We start from the raw sequence: 20494 nt of genomic DNA on the forward strand, positions 1-20494 counted from the left end.
TTTGATAAGGTTTTAGATTTGTAATTAACTGTTCTTTAAAAACTATAAACAATCTATAAAATATGAATTTTTATATATTTAATACATATTTGATATCCTTGCCATAAATTCAGTTAGATCTAGAAGGTTTTGTTTTTTTTTTTAATAAATTCAGTTCAGTTCAGTTCAGTCACTCAGTCGTGTCCAACTCTTCATGATCCCATGGACTGCAGTACACCAGGCCTCCCTGTCCATCACCAACTCCCATAGCCTACTCAAACTCATGTCCATTGTGCCGGTGATGCCATCCAACCATCTCATCCTCTGTTGTCCCCCTCTCCTCCCGCCTTCAATCTTTCCCAGCATCAGGGTCTTTTCCAGTGATTCAGGGTCTTTTCCTGATTTCTTTGCATCAGGTGGCCAAACTATTGGAGTTTCAGCTTCAGCATCAGTCCTTCCAATGAATATTCAGGACTGATTTCCTTTAGGATGGACTGGTTGGATCTCCTTGCAGTCCAGGGGACTCTCAAGAGTCTTCTCCAACACCACAATTCTAAAGCATCAATTCTTCAGCCCTCAGCTTTCTTTATAGTCCAACTCTCCCATCCATACATGACCACTGGAAAAACCATAGCCTTGACTAGATGGACCTTTGTTGGTAAAGTAATGTCTCTGCTTTTTAATATGCTTTCTATGTTGGTCATAGCTTTTCGGAAGAAAGGAGCAAGAGTCTTTTAATTTCATTGCTGCAGTCACCGTCTGCAGTGATTTTGGAGCCCAAGAAAATAAAGTCTGTCACTGTTTCCATTGTTTCCCCATCTTTTTGCCATGAAGTGATGGGACTGGATGCCATGATCTTAGTTTTATGAATGTTGAGCTTTAAGCCAACTTTTCAGTCTCCTCTTTCACTTTCATCAAGAGGCTCTTTAGTTCTTCTTCAATTTCTGCTATAAAGGTGTTGTAATCTGCATATCTGAGGTTACTAATATTTCTCCCAGCAATCTTGATTCCAGCTTGTGCTTCATCCAGCCCAGCGTTCTGCATGATGTCCTCTGCATATAAGTTAAATAAGCAAGGTGACAATATATAGCCTTGATGTACTCCTTTCCTGATTTAGAACCAGTCTGTTGTTCCACGTCCAATTCTAACTGTTGCTTCTTGACCTGCATACAGATTTCTCAGGAGGCAGCTAAGGTGGTCTGGTATTCCCATCTCTTTCAGAATTTTCCACAGTTTGTCATGATCCACACAGTCAAAGGTTTTGGCATAGTCAATAAAGCAAAAGTAGATGTTTTTCTGGAACTCTCTTGCTTTTTCCATGATCCAGCGGATGTTGGCAATTTGATCTCTGGTTCCTCTGCCTTTCCTAAATCCAGCTTGAACATCTGGAAGTTCATAGTTCACATACTGTTGAAGCTTGGCTTGGAGGATTTTGAGCATTACTTTGCTAGAGTGTGAGATGAGCGCAACTGTGTGGTAGTTTGAACATTCTTTGGCATTGCCTTTCTTTGGGATTGGAATGAAAATGGACCTTTTCCAGTTCTGTGGCCACTGCTGAGTTCTCTACTGGCATTTTGAGTGCAGCACTTTCACAGCATCATCTTTTAGGATTTGAAATAGCTCAACTGGAATTCCATCACCTCCACTAGCTTTGTTCATAGTGTGCTTCCTAAGGCCCACTTGACTTCACATTCCAGGATGTCTGGCTCTAGGTGAGTGATCACACCATCGTAGTCATCTGGATCATAAAGATATTTTTTGTATAGTTCTTCTGTGTATTCTTGACACCTCTTCTTAATATCTTCTGCTTCTGTTAGGTCCATACCATTTCTGTCCTTTATTGTGCCCATCTTTGCATGAAATGTTCCCTTGGTATCTCTAATTTTCTTGAAGAGATCTCTGGTCTTTCCCATTCTATTGTTTTCCTCTATTTCTTTGCACTGATCACTGAGGAAGGCTTTCTTATCTCTCCTTGCTAGTCTTTGGAACTCTGCATTCAAATGGGTATATCTTTCCTTTTCTCCTTTGCCTTTTGCTTCTCTTCTTTTCTCAGCTATCTGTAAGGCCTCATCAGACAACCATTTTGCCTTTTTGCATTTTTTTCTTGGGGATGATCTTGATCACTGCCTCCTGTACAATGTCACGAACCTCCATCCATAGTTCTTCGGGCACTCTATCAGATCTAATCCCTTGAATCTATTTGTCACTTCCACTGAATAATCATAAGGGATTTGATTTAGGTCATACCTGAATGGTCTAATGGTTTTCCCTATTTGCTTCCATTTAAGTCTGAATTTGGCAATAAGGAGTTCATGATCTGAGCCACAGTCAGCTCCTGATTTTGTTTTTGCTGACTGTATAGAGCTTCTCTATCTTTGGCTGCAAAGAATATAATCAGTCTGATTTTGGTATTAACCATCTGGTGATGTCCATGTGTAAAGTCTTCTCTTGTGAAGTTGAAAGAGGGTATTTGCTATGACCAGCGTGTTCTTTTGACAAAACTCTGTTAGCCTTTGACCTGCTTCATTTTGTGCTACAAGGCCAAATTTACCTATAACTGCAAGTATCTCTTGACTTCCTACTTTTGCATTCCAGTCCCCTATAATGAAGAGGACATCTTTTTTGGGTGTTAATTCTAGAAGGTTTTGTCAGTCTTCATAGAACTGTTCAACTTCAGCTTCTTCAGCATTACTGGTTGGGGCATAGATATGGATTACTGTGATATTGAATGGTTTGCCTTGGAAATGAACAGAGATCATTCTGTCATTTTTGAGATTGCATCCAAGTACTGCCTTTTGGGTTCTTTTGTTGATTATGATGGCTACACCATTTCTTCTAAGGGATTCTTGCCCACAGTAGTAGATATAATGGTCATCTGAGTTAAATTCACCCATTCCAGTCCATTTTAGTTCACTGATTTCTAAAACGTCGATGTTCACTCTTACCATCTCCTGTTTGACCACTTCCAATCGAAACGCTGGGCTGGAAGAAACACAAGCTGGAATCAAGATTGCTGGGAGAAATATCAATAGCCTCAGATATGCAGATGACACCACCCTTATGGCAGAAAGTGAAGAGGAACTAAAAAGCCTCTTGATGAAAGAGGAGAGTGAAGAAGTTGGCTTACAGCTCAACATTCAGAAAACGAAGATCATGGCATCCAGTCCCATCACTTCATGGCAAATAGATGGGGAAACAGTGGAAACAGTGTCAGACTTTATTTTGGGGGGCTCCAAAATCACTGCAGATGGTGACTGCAGCCATGAAATTAAAAGACGCTTACTCCTTGGAAGGAAAGTTATGACCAACCTAGATAGCATATTCAAAAGCAGAGACATTACTTTGCCAACAAAGGTCCATCTAGTCAAGGCTATGGTTTTTCCAGTGGTCATGTATGGATGTGAGAGTTGGACTGTGAAGAAAGCTGAGCACTGAAGAATTGATGCTTTTGAACTGTGGTGTTGGAAAAGACTCCTGAGAGTCCCTTGGACTGCAAAGAGATCCAACCAGTCCATTCTAAAGGAGATCAGCCCTGGGTGTTCTTTGGACGGACTGATGCTAAAGCTGAAACTCCAGTGCTTTGGCCACCTCATGCGAAGAGTTGACTCACTGGAAAAGACTCTGATGCTGGGAGGGATTGGGGGCAGGAGGAGAAGGGGACGACAGAGGATGAGATGGCTGGATGGCATCCCTGACTCGATGGATGTGAGTTTGAGTGAACTCCGGGAGTTGGTGATGGACAGGGAGGCCTGGTATGCTGCGATTCATGGGGTCACAAAGAGTCGGACACGACTGAGTGACTGAACTGAACTGACTGAATCTGCCTTGATTCATGGACCTAATATTCCAGGTTCCTATGTAATATTGCTCTTTACAGCATTGGACTTTACTTCCATCACCCGTCACATCCACAACTAGGTGTTATTTTTGCTTTGGCTCCATCCCTTCATTCCTCTGGAGTTATTTCTCCACTGATCTCTTGTAGCATATTGGGCACCTACTGACCTGGGGAGTTCCTCTTTCAGTGTCCTATCTTTTTGCCTTTTCATACTATTCATGGGGCTCTCAAGGCAAGAATACTGAAGTGGTTTGCCATTCCCTTCTCCAGTGGACCACATTTTGTCAGAACTCTCTGCCATGACACGTCCATCTTGGGTGGCCCTACGTGGCATGGCTCATACTTTCATTGAGCTAGACAAGGCTGTGGTCCATGTGATCAGTTTGGTTAGTTTTCGTGATTGTGGTTTTCATTCTGTCTACCCTCTGCTGGATAAGTTACTTAGAGTTTTCTATAAACACAGTTGAGACATGTATGAAGTTCATTTTTCATTTTCATTTCCCTTTGTTTCCTTCACTTCCCTTATTGCACAGGTTAGGAAGATGACAAAAACAGAAAGATATCCCATGTTCTTGGATTGAAAGAATCAATATTGTTAAAATTGACTATACTACCCAAGATAATCTACACATTCAATGTAATCCCAATCAAATTACCAATGGCTTTTTTCACAGAACTGGAACCAAAAAATTTTTAATTTGTATGGACACCCAAAAAACCTTGATTAGTCAAAGCAATCTTGAGACAAAAAAAAAAACAGAGCTGGGGGAATGAGGTTCTCTGACTTCAGGCTATACTACAAAGGTACAATAATTAAGAGTATGATACTGGCATAAAAATAGACATATCAATCAATGGAACAGGAGAGAAAGCCCAGAGATAAACCCATGCATCTATGGTCACCTAAATGACAAAGGAGGTAAGAATATATTGGACTATATTAATATAATGGAGAAAAGCCTCTTCGATAAGTGGTGCTGGGATAACTGGATGGCTATATGTAAAAGAATGAAATTAGAATACCATCTAACACCATATACAAAAATAAACTCAGAATGGGACAAAAACCTAAATGTAAGACTGGACACTATAAACTCTTAGAGGAAAACACAGGGAAAACACTCTGACATAAACAACAGCAAGATCTTTTCTGATCCACCTCTTAGGATAATGAAAATGAAAACAAACAAAAAAAAATAAACAGGACCTAATTAAACTTAAAAGCAAAGGAAACCATAAATAAGATGAAAAGAAAACCCTCAAAATGGTAGAAAATGTTTGCAAACGAAGCAACGGACAATGGATTAATCTCTAAAATATACAGACAGATCATGGAATTCAATATCAAAAAAACAAACAACCCAATCAAAAAATGGGTGGGAGACCTAAATAGACATCTCTCCAAAGAAGACATACAGATGGCCAAGAGGCACATGAAAAGATGCTCAGCATCACAAATTATTAGAGAAATGCAAATCAAAACTACAATGAGGTATTACTCATACCAACTGGAATGGCCATCATCCAAAAACCCTACAAACAATAAATGCTGGAGAGGGTGTGAGAAAAGGGAACCCTCTCGCACTGTTGGTGGGAATGCAAACTGATACAGCTACTGTGGAGAACAGCATGGAGGTTCCTTAAAAAACTAAAACTAGAACTACCTTATGACCCAGCAATCCCACTTCTGGGCACATACCCTGGGAAAACCATAATTCAAAAGGGCACGTGTACCACAATATTCATTGCAGAACTGTCTACAGTGGCCAAGACATGGAAACAACGTGAATGTCCAATGACAGATGAATGGATAAAGAAGACGTGGTGCGTCTATTACACCGTGGAATATTAGCCATAAAAAGGAATGAAACCGCGTCATTCGTAGAAATGTGGATGAACCTGAGTCTGTCATACAGAGAGAAGTAAGTCAGAAAGAGAAAAACAAATATATATTAACGCATATATGCAGAATCCAGAAAAAATGGTACAGACGAACCTATTTGCAGGGCAGGAATAGAGACACGAATGTAGAGAACAGACTTGTGGACACGGCAGGCAAAGGGGAAGGTGTGATGAACTGAGAGAATAGTTTTGACACATACACACGATCACGTGTGAAACAGACAGCTAGCGGGAAGCTGCCGTATAACACAGAGCTCAGCTTGCTGCTCTGTGATGACCGAGAGGGCGGTGAAGGACAGGCGAGGTGGGAGGGAGACTCAGAAGGGAGGGGATATACGTATGCTTAGAGCTGATTGATTTTGTTTTACAGCAGAAACTAACACAACATTGTAAAGCAACTATCCTCCAATTTAATTAATTTTCAAAAGAAGGAGATCTGGTAATTAGGACTCTGCACTTCCATAGCAAGTGGACGCAGGTTTGATCCTTGGCCGGGGAAGTGAGATCCCACATGCCCCCAGGGTGCCCACCTGCAAAAAAAAAATTTTTTTTTAATCACACCTTTTGAAGTTGCAAGAGCTGGTGCTGGTGAGGACGGGCTGCTGCTGCCTCTAGCGGTGGGCCGAGGTTACTGTGGGGAGAGGGTGGGGGCGGCGGTGGACGGCCATCAGGGTATGAACGCTGGATGTGAAGTAGGAAGGAGTGAAGACAAAGTGGAACCTGGCTGGGGTCTCGCAACCTCCAAGTTCTACAACTTGAGTGACTGAGGAAGTTGGCACCCTGCCGTGGACAGCACACACAGCTGGCCTAGCACTAGGAGGAGCTGAAGGAGGGCACCTGGCATGAGCCAGCAGGGCGAGCCAGCAGATGATCAGCAACGTGGAGCACTGCCCTTCAGAACATATGGCACTGCTTCTCTTCCAACTTGTAAATATGGCACAAACGTGCCCCTGACCAAGCCTAACAGGAAACCATTCCTGAAGGGAGCTCTTGGAACCATGGTCTAACTCAGCTAAATTGATATGGTATAAAACCAAGCACAATTGGGACTCCCCTTGGTGGTCCCGTGGCTAAGCCTGCAAGCCGGCAATTCAGGGGCCCCGGGTTCCATCCCTGGTCAGGGAATTAGATCCCACATGCCACAGCTAGGAGTCTGAATGCAACTAAATTGATCCCACCTGTGCAATGCAACTATCAAAGATCCCGTGTGCTGCAACTAAGACCTGGTGCAGCCATTAACTATACATATATTTTAAATAATAGTAAATAAAAATAGCGGCTTCCCTCATTGGTAAAGAATTCGCCTGCCAATGCAGGAGACATGGGTTCAATCCCTGACCCAGGAAGATTACACATGCTCAGGAGCAACTAAGCCTGTGCACCACAACTGTTGAGCCTAAACTCTAGAGCCCAGGAGCTGCAACTACTGAGCCCATGCTCTGCAACAAGAGAAGTCGCTGCGGTGAGAAGCCCGTGACTAGAGAGTAACTTCCCCAGCTGCAAGGAGAGAAAAAGCCTGAGCAAGCAGCCAAAAATAAAATAAATAAAATAATGGAAGCATGGAAGCTCTGGGTACGCCTCACAGACACATACTTTACACCACATATATCTTCCATATCTTCCAGTTGCATTCACTATAATAAAACTGCTATTGTAAGAATAGGGGGGAATATACCATCATCCTTTGTTTAAAAATCAGATCATCGCATTCCTCTACTCAAAACCCTCTGATGGTTTCCTTTCTCTTTTAGGATAAAAGTCAAAACAGTTATACTACCTACAGCACTACACATAAGCTGGCCCTTTAACGCCTACCACTTGCTCTTTCTTGTCTCCCTGCAGCCACCTTGGTTCAACACACCAATAGTGGTCCTTCCTCAGTCTCTCACCCTTTACATCATGGATTATACACATTACTTCCTTCCTCAAGTCATTCCAGACTCTTCAAAACCACCGTTTCAGGGAGGGACCTCCTGACCAGAGTATTTAGAACTGAATCCCTAAGACTTCCCTGGTAGTCCAGTGACTAAGACTCTGCACTCCCAGTGAAGGGAGCCTGGGCTGATCCCTGAATATTCATTGGAAGGACTGATGCTGAAGCTAAGAGTTCAATACTTTGACCACCAGAGCCGACTCATTGGAAAAGACTGATGTTGGGAATGATTGAGGGCAAGAGAAGAAGGAAGGGACAGAGGATGAGATGGTTGGATGGCATCACCAACTCAATGAACATGAATTTGAGCAAACTCTGGGAGACAGTGAAGGACAGGAAAGCCTGGTGAAAAGAGTCGGACACAATTAAGCAACTCAACAATAGGGAACTAGATCACATGCCACAGCTAAGAGTTTGAATGCTGTAATGAAGACTGAAGATCCCTCGTGCTGAAATAAGACCCAGCAAGTAAACAAATAAATATTTTTTAAAAGCTGAATCATTCGGGGCATTCCTTCTCCCTCTCCTATCCAATACTTTTCAACAGAGCACTTAACCACAAACTGAAATACTACAGTATTTCAGTTATCTGTTAACTGTTTATTTAACATTTTCAGTCAATTCCAGTAGAATGTAAATTCCATAAGGACTGTTGTTTTTTCTTGTCATATGTATTACTATATCCAATATCACCTATAAAATGACTGACATACAGTAAGGAATCATTGAATATTCTGGATAAAATGAATGAATAAATGAAAGAAGGAACTGAAAGTGGAGCTCCACCTTCTCTATCTGATCTTTTTTTTTTCATTTTTGGCTACACCCTGCAACACGTGGGACCTCAGTTCTCTGACCAGGGATGGGACCTGTGCCCCCTGCATTGGTAGGCAGAGTCTTAACTCCTGGACCACCGGAAAGGGCCTGATCTTCAAATGAAGCTTACTTGTTATTAACATGTGTGTGTCAGTTGCTCAGTCCTGTCGTCTTCATGACCCCATGGACTGTAATCTGCCAGGCTCCTCTGTCCATGGAATTCTCTAGGCAAGAATACTGGGGTGGGTAGTCATTCCCTTCTCCTGACCCAGGCATCAAACCCAGATTTCCCACTCTGCAGGCAGATTCTGAGCTGCCAGGGAAGCCCCACTTGTTACTAGGTCTCAGGCGTATTCTCTCCACCCTCAGTTTTTTTTCTTCTCTTATTTCAACACTACCAAAGCTCCTATTGGGCTTCCTGGGTGGCTCAGTGGTAAGAATCCACCTGCTAATGCAGGAGATGTGAGTTCAACCCTCGATCCAGGAGAATCCCCTGGAGGAGGAAATGGCAACCCACTCCAGTATTGCCTGAGAAATCCCATGGACAGACAAGCCTGGTGGGCTACAGTCCATGAGGTTGCAAAGAGTCAGACACCACTAGTGACTAACAACAACAAAAGCTTCTATCACCAACATATGTTGTTGGCAGCCCTACTCATATCCACATGTGTGTGATCTATGACTAGACATGTGCATAATGTAGACGCCTTAGAGACATAACACATTCCATGTACGAAAAAGAATGCACACTATCTTTACACCCAAAAAATTCCCCAGTTTCTCAATATCAAGAAACACCACCACAACCAATCTGGTTGCTCGAGTCTTAAGAGAATTGAGCTTCAATGCCCACATCAGCCTTAAACCACCCCTTATGACACAGTCACCAAATTCCATTCCTTCTAAGGAAATGTTCTCAAGTCCCCGTTCTCCTTCAGCACGTTGAATTTCATCAGCTTTATCAGAATCATCATCCTCTCTCATCTGGTTTATCTCAAAAGTCTCCTCATTCTTTTTCCCAAGTTTACTCCTGCTCCATTCAGTAAGCTATGCTTACAATTGTGAGGCAAACTGGAGAAATCCTTAAATGCCTTCTTTCTCCTTGATAAGAAAAAAAAAATTTAATCTTTTTATCTTCTTCATTAAAGCCTAGAATTACTATTGGGATCCATGGTACCTGTTCTTAACACAATCTATAAGCCTGGCAAATTATTATCTGACCCCAACTCAATAACTTCAGCTCATGTCAAATTCTCTTTTTCTTTGCACATGAGGCACTTGGAATTTCTTGCAGTTCTTTGTATGTTCTTCTTTTAAAAAAATATTTATGTATTTATTTGGGCTTCCCTGGTGGCTCAGCAGTAAAGAAACCCCCTGCCAATACCTGCCAATGCAGGAGACACAAGAGACTCGGGTTTGATCACTGGGTCAAAAAGATACCCTGGAGAAGAAAAAGGCAACCCACTCCAGTTTTCTTGCCTGGAGAATCCAATGGACAGAGGAGCCTGGGGGCCACAGTCCATGGGGTCGCAAAGTCAGAAACTACTTAGCCAGTAAACAACAACAAATTCATTTATTTATTTTTGGCTGCATCAGGTATTAGATGCAGCACACAGCATCTTTTGTTGTGGAGAGCAAGGTCTTCACTGTGGTGTGTGGGCTTCTCTGTAGTTGCGGCTCCCGGGCTTAGTTGCCCTGAAGCATTTGGGACAAATGTCTGTATAGTCAAAGCTATGGTTTTTCCAGTAGTCATGTATGGATGTGAAAGTTGGACCATAAAGAAAGCTGGGCACTGAAGAATGGATGCTTTTAAATTGTAGTGCTGGAGAAGACTCTTGAGAGAGAGTCCCTTGGACTGCAAGATCAAACCAGTCAATACTAAAGGAAATAAACCCTGAATATTCATTAGAAGGACTGATGCTGAAGCTGAAGCTCCAATACTCTGACCACCTGATGCAAAGAGCCGACTCACTGGAAAAGACCCTGATGCTGGGAAAAATTGAAGGCAAAAGGAGAAGGGGGTGGCAGAGGATGAGATGGTTAGATAGTATTACTGACTCAATGGACATGAATCTGAGCAAACTCTGGGAGATAGTGAAGGACAGGGAAGCCTGGCATGCTGTTGCCCATGGGGTTGCAAAGAGTGGGACATGACTTAGTGACCAAACAACAACAACATATGGGATCTTGGTTCCCTAACCAGGGATCCAGCCTGAATCTCCTGCATTGGAAGGTGGATTCTTAACCACTGGACCATCAGGGAAGTCTTTGTTCTTTATCCTGTGTTCCTTCTTGCAAATGGTGTTCCAACATAATTTTCCATTTGCCTAGAATATCCTCTATGGCTGATGACATCCTCCAGAATATTCAGGAAGTAGCCTAAACTGCTGATGCAAAGGGAAGCCTTCCAAGATCCTGAAACATATTATCCCAAGCTCCTCATGGCAGAAACCTGTACATCTGAAATGACATATAATGCTTATTTGATGTCAAGATTCACCTACAGACTTTATTGGAGCATATACCCTTGCTGCCCACTACTGTGGAGAAGGAAATGGCAACCCACTCCAGTATTCTTGCCTGGAGAATCCCAGGGATGGGGAAGCCTGGTGGGCTGCCGTCTGTGGGGTCGCACAGAGTCTGACACGACTGAAGCGGCACAGCAGCAGCAGCAGCCCACTACTGTGTCTAAAACATGAATGATTCAGAGAAGGTACTTCATAGAATGAGGCAACGAATGGATGAGTGAAAACAGTATAATGCTGTCGGCAACTGAGTAAGTTCTACAACTTACTCAGCAGGAAGAGCAGAGGCTAGAGACATGGGTGTTACTCTTTAAGAGCAAAAAGGGACTAAGGGTTGGAAAACTAGATGCTAGGACCACACTGGTGTTCACAAGCCACAACTGTGGATTGTCAAAAAGATAAACATATATCTCAAAGGCAGAAGAGAGAAAATAAAATATGACAAAAGCGCTCACAAGTAACATGATAGATTTCGTGGCTCTGGTCCCGGGGGATGCTGGGGAGTGTTGCCTAGTGCTGTGAATGTATCGGACTTGCTGTTTGTGCCTGTGAAGGAAAAGTATCATGGATCCACTGACCCATATCATGAATCCCAAACAAACAACATCAACAGAGGAGAAAATCATTGAACAGACTGATTCTATAATTGCATTAATGGACAGACAAGAGCAATGGCCAAGATTTGATTTCACACTGACATTTCTGCCATTCTTCTGTCCAGTCATTCTCATGGGAACTATGACATTGACCAGCAAGTGAAACATCCAGCTCAGGATACATGGAGTAGTAATATACTTCTGGGATTTGAATTTGAGTTCTGCCCACTTGGAGTTCGGGGGGTTAATACTTAAGGCCTGAAAGCCACCCAAAAGGCAGGTGATGCTGAGAGAGGTTCCCCAGGCCACTCTGTGAAAATAAAAGACAAGTTTACATCCGATGTCACTTAGGAAATACTTCATCTCAAAGGCTGCCAATGTTGGGGGGACTGCTCCACAGATTAAGGTCAAAGTATTGGCTAAAGCAAGATGGTTGATTATTTGCTCAATGGGTCTCAATCCATGCCTCTTCACAAAAGAGCAGATATAATGACAAAGGAGTGAGACATTCCCCACAGTCCCTATTCCAGCCTGAGCGAGGATCACCGTCCCTATTGCCCCATCAACAGAAATCATTTCTTCGTTGGCTGGGGTATGATGGTTATGCTCAGATACATGGAACCTGGGGAGAAACAGAACACATGTATGAATTTCTTCAAGTCAAGTGAAGTACATTTCCCACCAGAATTTCTTTAAAATTTCCTTTCTGGAAATCCTACTCTAATGCCATACATAAAAATCCATCCTGGCAGTCCAGTGCTTGGGATCAGATTCAATCCCTGGTCAGGTTCAAACCGGTCAGGGGACTAAGTTCCCCAAAACTTCGCAGCACGTGAGGCCAAAAAAGAAAAAAAAAATCCATCCCTAAACTTTGTTTATCTTAATTGCCCAGTGTAACCCTCATAATACTTACAACGCCTGAAATTATTTCATTGGATTATCTCATTTCTATCGAAGGAAGACGATTTCCTCCAATAGAAACATGAGAGCTATGAAAGTAGGGATTTGTCTCCCTTGTTTTCCACCCATATCTAGGGTCTAGAACAATCTGCCTCTAGTAGGCAGTCAATTAATAACTATTACATGAATAGATGAATAAACAAATGAATGGTGTCATTATTTTCATCTCAAAAGTTATTTTAACATGGCCTTTAATAGATTTCTTAACATGAAATGCAGATTCTCTACTTAAGAGTTTAAAAGAGTACATTAAACTCACTGATTGTATTATTCAAAACAGCATATCCTTGCTTGATTTGGGGGGGGGGGTTGTTTATTTTGTTTATGCAAAAGTATAGCATTTTCAAGAACAGGTGTTTGAGTGTCTTATGTTGCACTTGACTGGATCAAATACTCTCTGTCCAATATTATCTTTCTATATACCAACTCAATTTTGAAACCTTTTGAATCAAGGACCTAAGCTGAATTGAGCAATATATCTTTTTCTTTTTTTGGCCCCGCCTGTGACTTGTGGGATCTTAGTTTGCCAACCAGGGATCAAACTCATACCCATTTCAATGGAAGCATGGATCCCTAACCTCGTGACCACCAGGGAATTCCCAAGCAGTATATCTTAATAATATTAATACAACATAACAAAGGTATATTCCAAGAGTACATATGATTCATATGATGAGAAACACTGGAAGCAATCTCATTTCATTAGGAAAAAAGACTAACATGAGCATAGGTACACAGTGCGTGTGCTCAGTCATGTCTGACTCTTTGTGACCCTATAGACTAGCCCATCAGGCTCCTCTGTCCATGGAATTTTCCAGGCAAGAATATTGGAGTGGGTTGCCATTTCCTACTCAAGAGGATCTTCTTGACCCAGGGATTGAATCTGTGTCTTTTGCATTGGCAGACGGGTTCTTTACCACTGCACCACCTAGGAAGCCCCAGGCACACAGCTATTCAATATTTTTCTATTTTTTTCAATAAAATGGCAGGAAAAAAATTATTCCTCTTCAAAACAGATTATTTTATGTGTTACAGTCAACTGAAATTTCTTAATTTCTTTTTTTCTTTCTTCTTTGTTTTAAATTTTATCTTCTCTTCTCTTTCTCTTTTCTTTACAAACCTCTGTGTCAAAGGCTGACTTTAAAAAGATCACAGAGAGGAAACTGCTCTGCTATAAAACTGAAATATTTTAGAAGCAATACACTAGTAATTTATATTATTTAGTATAATATTGTATAAAATATTATACAAATGTGCAAATTTTTTAAAATATACTTTGAATAAGCACTTTAAAATTTTAGGAGTAAACTATGTCAATAATGTACTGGAAATATAAAAGTAAAAACAATTAAATAGCATAAGAGAAATCTTAAATTAGCAGAACTAAATTCCATGTTCTTAGATGGGATGATATAACATGTCATCAAGATTTGAAACTTCCTCAAAGGTGTAGACTCAATTCAACATCAATCAACTAAACATACAAACAAACAAACATACAAAACTAAGTCATTCTTTAAAAATAACAAAAGAAAAATAACGATGATGAAGTGGATTGACCTACCCAATTTCTTAAAATCTAACACAGGAATTAAAGTGTGTGGTGTGAGAACTTCCCAGTAGTCTAGTGATTAAAATGCCATGCTCCTAATGCAGGGAGCCCAGGTTCGATCAGTGGTCAGGGAACTAGATCCTGCCTGCCACAACTAAAAGATCAAAGATCCCATGCACCTCAACTAAGACCCAGCATAGTCAAATAAATAAATACTTTAAAAATAAAAAAATTTAAATCTCAAACTGCGGTTTTAAAAAAATTGTGTGGTACAAATGAAGAATAGTTAAACATATCAATGCTTCAGAAAGAAGTTTCAGGAAAAAAATTATAAATAGGAAATTCAACAAGCAAGGTAAGTTCAGCGTGTGCTCACTAATCATGTCCTACTCTTTTTCCACCCCATGGACTTTAGCCTGCCAGGCTCCTCTGTTCATGGGATTCTCCAGGCAAGAATACTGGAGTGGGCTGTCATTGCCTTCTCCAGGGGATCTCTCCGATCCATAGATTGAACTCCTGTCTTCTCCATCGGCAGGTGGATTCTTTACCACTGAGCCACCAGGGAAGCCCGATCTTACAGGCAAACAAATTTCAGGGCAAAAAAAAAAAAAAAAAAAATCAGAAAGAGCAGGAAACAGACACACACACACCAGAGGTGTCACTGACCAAGAGTATTGTAGCTGGTTAGTATTGTAGCTGTAGAGTATTGTAGTTTCCTATTTATAACTCCTGAATGGGCTCTGTATTTGAGCAAAAAGTGTGAAGATGCCTCCCTATAGTTTTATTTACCCTGAGATTCAGAGGGACTTCATTAAATCATTAAGCTCTTGTAAACACTGACCCTATCTATGCTAGCCACTGCCCTGATCTGTCATATTTACCTTCAAGATTCTTATGTTCCCCTGGAACACAGAGCTGAAGGAAGGGTTCACATCAGGTGTCTGATTGTAGCACCAATATCACATCTCAGAAATCAAGTCTTGGATCCAAGTTTGCTATTAGGAATGAAGACCCAACTCTGGGGATATTCACTGGTAAAGATGCCTTCTGTAATTGCATCTGGCGTTAATTCCAAGCTGTATTATTTCAATTTGAAGATCAAAACCTACAACAATGTAATTTCCTCGTGCACCAGTTGTAGTAAAGATTTGGACAAGGTCTTAAAATCTTCATACAGGGCACTCAAAGAACTTTTCAGTATAAATGAGTTTCCCCAATTCAGTCTCATCCAGACAAGGTCCAGTGGAAACAAGGCCTAAACACTGACTTAAGATAGTGTGGGGACTTCCCTGGGGTCCAGTGGCTAAGACTCCACCTGATCCCAGTGTAGGGGGCCCAGGTTCAATCCCTAGTCAGGGAAATAAAGCCCACAGGCCACAGCTAAGAGTTCACATGCTGCAACCAAATGAATAAATATTAAAACCAAAATAAAATAGTTTGTGCACTATAATAATTTAATACTTTAATGTTTTATACATTTAATTCATCTTGTTCCTGTGCTCAGGAACTTTTCTCAGACTAAGACACTTTAATCAAAGGACAAAACTAATGAAGACAGAGGTAAAAATTTGGACAGAACTAACACAGGAAAAGAAGAGAGATGACTTTGGAGGCAGTGAATAAGAGGAATAATCTCTGCAATAATCAGAAAGCAGCCCTTCACACAGACTCTCTCAGGGACTCTTGCATGTTCTCATGAAAAGGTATTATTATCCAGATCTTGGGTAGATTCTCATCTCCAAATACTCACTTCTTTTTCCTTTCCAGGCAGTTTCTAAGTCCAAAATAAAAACTCCACTCACTTAAGTAACTTCTGTTCTGGGATGCTGAATCCAGTGATCACTAGACTTGTCATGGGAGGGAAAATCTGAACCCCTTTATTATAGGTTTGGTTTTCCTGACCTCATCTCTCTAGAGCTGTAATTATTATGTTATTTCTAGCATCAATGACAGTGCCTCCAAGAAAAACTCTAAACATCTTTTTCTTGGCATACTAATTACCCAAATTAATTATAAGTGTTTAAATAGATTATCCCAAGATGCTGTCAGAAGTGACTGGATGTAAACACTTTTTTCTGCATTCCCTACAGGGATGAGGTCAGATAATTGTGAGTCCTAAAAAAGTGAGACCTTAGAGAATAAACTGTGATGCTGTCTGTATTCTGAAAATCTCTGAAAAATATATTTCCTAGGAGAGAAGTCTTAAATTGCTAAGACCTTGATGAATTCCACCTATTCAAGATTTGGTAAGAAAGAAAGAAGCCTTTCTCAACGAGACAGTGTGGGGGACATCTAACTAAGGTAGCATGTATTGACAGAGAACCTATTATAAAAGGTACGATAAATTAGATGGGGCTGGTCCAAAGGTCAAGAATCCACCTGCCAATGCAGGGGACACGGGTTCCATCCCTGGTCCAGGAAGATCCCACGTGCCGTGGAGCAACTGAGCCCACACCTATTGAGCACCACAGCTACTGAGTTACGTGCCACAAATACTGAAGCCTGCGTGCCGAGAGCAGAAGCTCCACAGCAAGGGAAGCCACTGCAATGAGAAGCCCACCCACCACAATTAGAGATTAGCCCCCGTTCACCACAACGAGAGAAAAAGTCTATGCAGCAACAAAGGCCTAACACAGCACAAATAAATGAATAAATAATTTAAAGAAAATAATGGTCTATGAACACTTAAAAAATGTTCGACAAGATTAGTCACTAGGGAAACACAGAACCACAGTGAAATATCACTACATAATCACTCAGATTGTTAAAATTTAAGAGACTGATGATGAAGAGCAACTGAACCTCTCATATATTGCTGGCAGGAATGTCAAATGTTAAAACTACTTTGGAAGACAATTCAACAATTTTGTATAATGTTAAATCTATACTTACCATACAACTCAACAGTTTCACTTCTAAGTATTTATCCAAGTGAAGTGAAAACGTACATCCCCACAAAGACTTATACATAATGTTCGTAGCAGATTTATTCATAATAAAAGTCAGAAACAACCCAGTGAATAGATAAGCCAATTATGGTATAGTCACAGAATGGAACACTGTTCAGCAATGAACAGTGATATAGTTCAACAGAATTCTGCTCAAGAAGGACAACTGATACAATACCAAAGATAAATCTCAAAAAACATTTTGCTGAGTAAATAAGCCAGGCACAAGAGGGCACATACTGTATGATTCCACTTATGTGAAATTCTAGAAAAGTCAATCTGTAGTGCCAGAAAGCAGGTCAATGGTTGCCTAATTGCCTGTGACTGGGGAAGGAGGTGGAACTGACTACAAAGGAACATGACAAAACATATTATGCTCATTAGCTCAGTCCTGTCCGACCCTTTGCGACGCTATGGACTGTAGCCTGCCAGGCTCCTCTGCCCATGGGATTTTCTAATAATACTGGAGTGGGTTGCCATTTTCTCCTCCTGAGGATCTCCCTGACCTGAGGATCAAACCCCAGGCTCTTGTATCTCCTGCAGCGCAGGCGGATTCTTGGTCTCTGAGCCATGGGAAAGCCCAACAGAACATATTGCAGGTGGTGGAGATGTTGTATATCTTGACTGTAATGATGGTTGCATAGGTCAGACATACACTGGTCAGAACTCATTGACCTGTACACTTATAGTGGTATATTTTATTGTATGTAAATTATACCACAGTGAAGTTGATGCTTTTTAAATATTTTTTTATTTGGCTGCACTGGGTCTTGGTTGTGGCACGTGGGATCTTCGATCTTCTTTGCAGCATGTGGGATCTAATTCCCTGACCAGGGACTGAACCTGGGCCCCCTGCGTTGGGAGCACAGAGTCTTAACCACTGGACCACCAGAGAAGTCACACAAGAAACTTGATTTAAACAGGAAAAAAACAGAAGACATTGATGTTTGGATAGGATGGAGTAGTATGAAGCTCTCAAGAAAGCTGAGTGCAAAGAATTGATGCTTTTGATCTGTGGTGTTGGAGAAGACTCTTCAAAGTCAGTGCCTTGGACAGCAAGGCGATTCAACCAGTCCATCCTAAAGGAAATCAGTCCTGAAATATTCATTGAAAGGACTGATGCTGAAGCTGAAACTCCAATACTTTGGCCACCTGATGAGAAGGACCCTGATGCTGGGAAAGATTGAAGGCAGGAGGAGAAGGGGACAACAGAGGATGAGATGGTTGGTTGGATGGCATCACTGACTCAATGGACATAAGTTTGAGTAAACTCTGGGACTTGCTGATGGACAGGGAGGTCTGGTGCGCTGCAGTCCATGGGGTTGCAAAGAGTCAGATACGACTGACTGAACTGAACTGAACTGAGTATGAAGCAAGCCAGTGCTTCTGCTCAGAACAACTAGAAAAGCCAGATCAATTACTACAATCTTATCTTAAAGATATCAGAGAGCTGTGAAAGCAACAAGGATGAAGGAAATAAAACTCCAGAGAGGGAAGAATTTTCAGACAAATGCTGAGGATCCTCGTGTCTCTCGAGTCCTCTGCAAATTCTGGGTATGGTCCAAAGAATCTGGGCTTGGTCCAGGCATGGGGCCACTGCTGAGACATAGTGAAGCCAGCAGAACTTTCAGAAGTTGTGTTGAGGGTGGAGGGATCAACCAGAGATTTGAGGGGCTTCAAGAAATTGACTTCTGAGGACTTTCCAGGTGGTCCAGTGGTTAAGAATCCACCTTGCAATGCAGGGGATGTGGGTTCCATCCCCGGTCAGGGAACTAAAATTCCACAAGCTGTGGAGCAACTATACCCACACCGCAACAAAAGATCCTGCAGGATGCAACTAAGACCCATTGCAGCCAAATAAATGAATACAAAAATAGCAAAGAAACAGACCTCCTACTTAAGACATTTGATACATTGTAAAACTTCCTGGGTAGGAGACTAAATAGCTAAACCAAAACCTCAGAAAACCAGAGTTACAACTCCCATGGTATCCAGATATTTAATACATAGGAGACAAAGTCCTACTGGGGGAAAGGCCTTGAGAACAACAGGTAAGATCTGGAAGTTCTTGCAAGTGTGGTAAATTGCCACTGATGAACCACAGCGACTTGCTCCCTTGGGTTATTTGCTAATCTGACTCAGAAATGGACTGCAAACTCAGATTTTTGCCCCAGAGCAAAAGTCTGCTGCCAGAGTTCAAAACAAAATCCAAGTGGGACTTCCCTAGTGGTCCAATGGTTAGGGCTACACCTTCCAATGTAGGGGTGCAGGTCCAATCCCTGGATGGGGAGCTGGGATCCCACATGCTTAGCAGCCAGAAGGCAAAACATGGAATAGAGGCAATATTGTAACAAAATTCAAAAAAACACTTTAGAAATGGTCCACATTAAAAAAAAATCTTTAAAAAGAAGGAAAAGAAAATCCAAATAGTTGTTCTGTTGGTAAGTCATGTCTGACTCTTTGTGACCCCATGGACTGTAGCCCGCCAGGCTCCTCTGTCCATGGGATATTCCAGGCAAGAATACTGGAGGGGGTGCCACTTGCTTCTCCAGGTCCACTGTTGCAAACTGCATCTAATTCAGAAAACTGAACACAAATCAACAGAAACGAGACATCCCCCAAGAGAGGGGTCAAGAGTCAGATCTGTCAGGAGTGGGTGGAGGGGTCACAATCCTTGTGATGTCTTCTTCCAACCCGCAGTTTGGGGGCAGGAAACCCAAGTTAGGAATTCAGTTACTCAGCGTTAGAAACACAGAGCTGAGGGGCTTGTCTGGTGGCCCAGTAGTGAATCCACCTTGCAATGCAAGGGACATCTGTTCGATCCCTGGTCCGGGAAGATGCCACATGCTCCAGCGCAGCTAAGCTTCTGTGCTGCAATTACTGAGTTGTGTGCTTCAACTACTGGAGCCAGTGTGCGCTAAGAACTGTGCTTTACAACAAGAGAAGCCACTGCAATGAGAAGCCCACGCACCACAACGAAGAGTAGCCCCCACGTGCCGAAACTAGAGAAAGCCCAAGCAGAGACAAAGACCCACCACAGCCAAAAAATGAAACAAATAAAATAAATCTACAAAGAAAAAGAAAGAAAAGAAACAGAGTTGGTGGGGAGCTCAAATTTAGATAGTCCTATCAGAGAATAAACCCTTTCCTATGGGCACCTGCGAGTGACCCAGAGGGTCCAGCCAGCATGCACAGCGTTGTCACAGCTCTGGCCCCCACAGAGGGCTGCCCTAAATCTGTAACAGTCCTCGAGCGTGAGTTCTAGTTATTGAGCTACACCTGCTTTCATTTCAGCACAGCTCATAGCAGGTTTTCACTTACAGACACGACCAGGCAACTAGGATCTGCTGGTTCAGGATTTTTTTTAAGCCAGCAGATGTTTTTTCAGCAGCAGCAAAGACACTACAGGGCCAGATAGCCATGTTCCAAGCCCAAGTGACAGGCA

At 41.9% G+C, this 20494-nt stretch overlaps 1 non-coding gene across 1 annotated transcript; it reads right to left on the bottom strand.

Moving 5' to 3' along the window:
* Positions 1–17871: 17871 nt before the first annotated feature.
* On the bottom strand, positions 17872–17944 carry TRNAG-CCC (transfer RNA glycine (anticodon CCC)). The gene has a single exon. It is a non-coding gene; the product is annotated as a tRNA-Gly (tRNA).
* Positions 17945–20494: the final 2550 nt, after the last annotated feature.

This window comes from Bos taurus, chromosome 18, assembly GCF_002263795.3.
Source record: "Bos taurus isolate L1 Dominette 01449 registration number 42190680 breed Hereford chromosome 18, ARS-UCD2.0, whole genome shotgun sequence".
Classification (NCBI taxonomy): Eukaryota; Metazoa; Chordata; class Mammalia; order Artiodactyla; family Bovidae; genus Bos; species Bos taurus.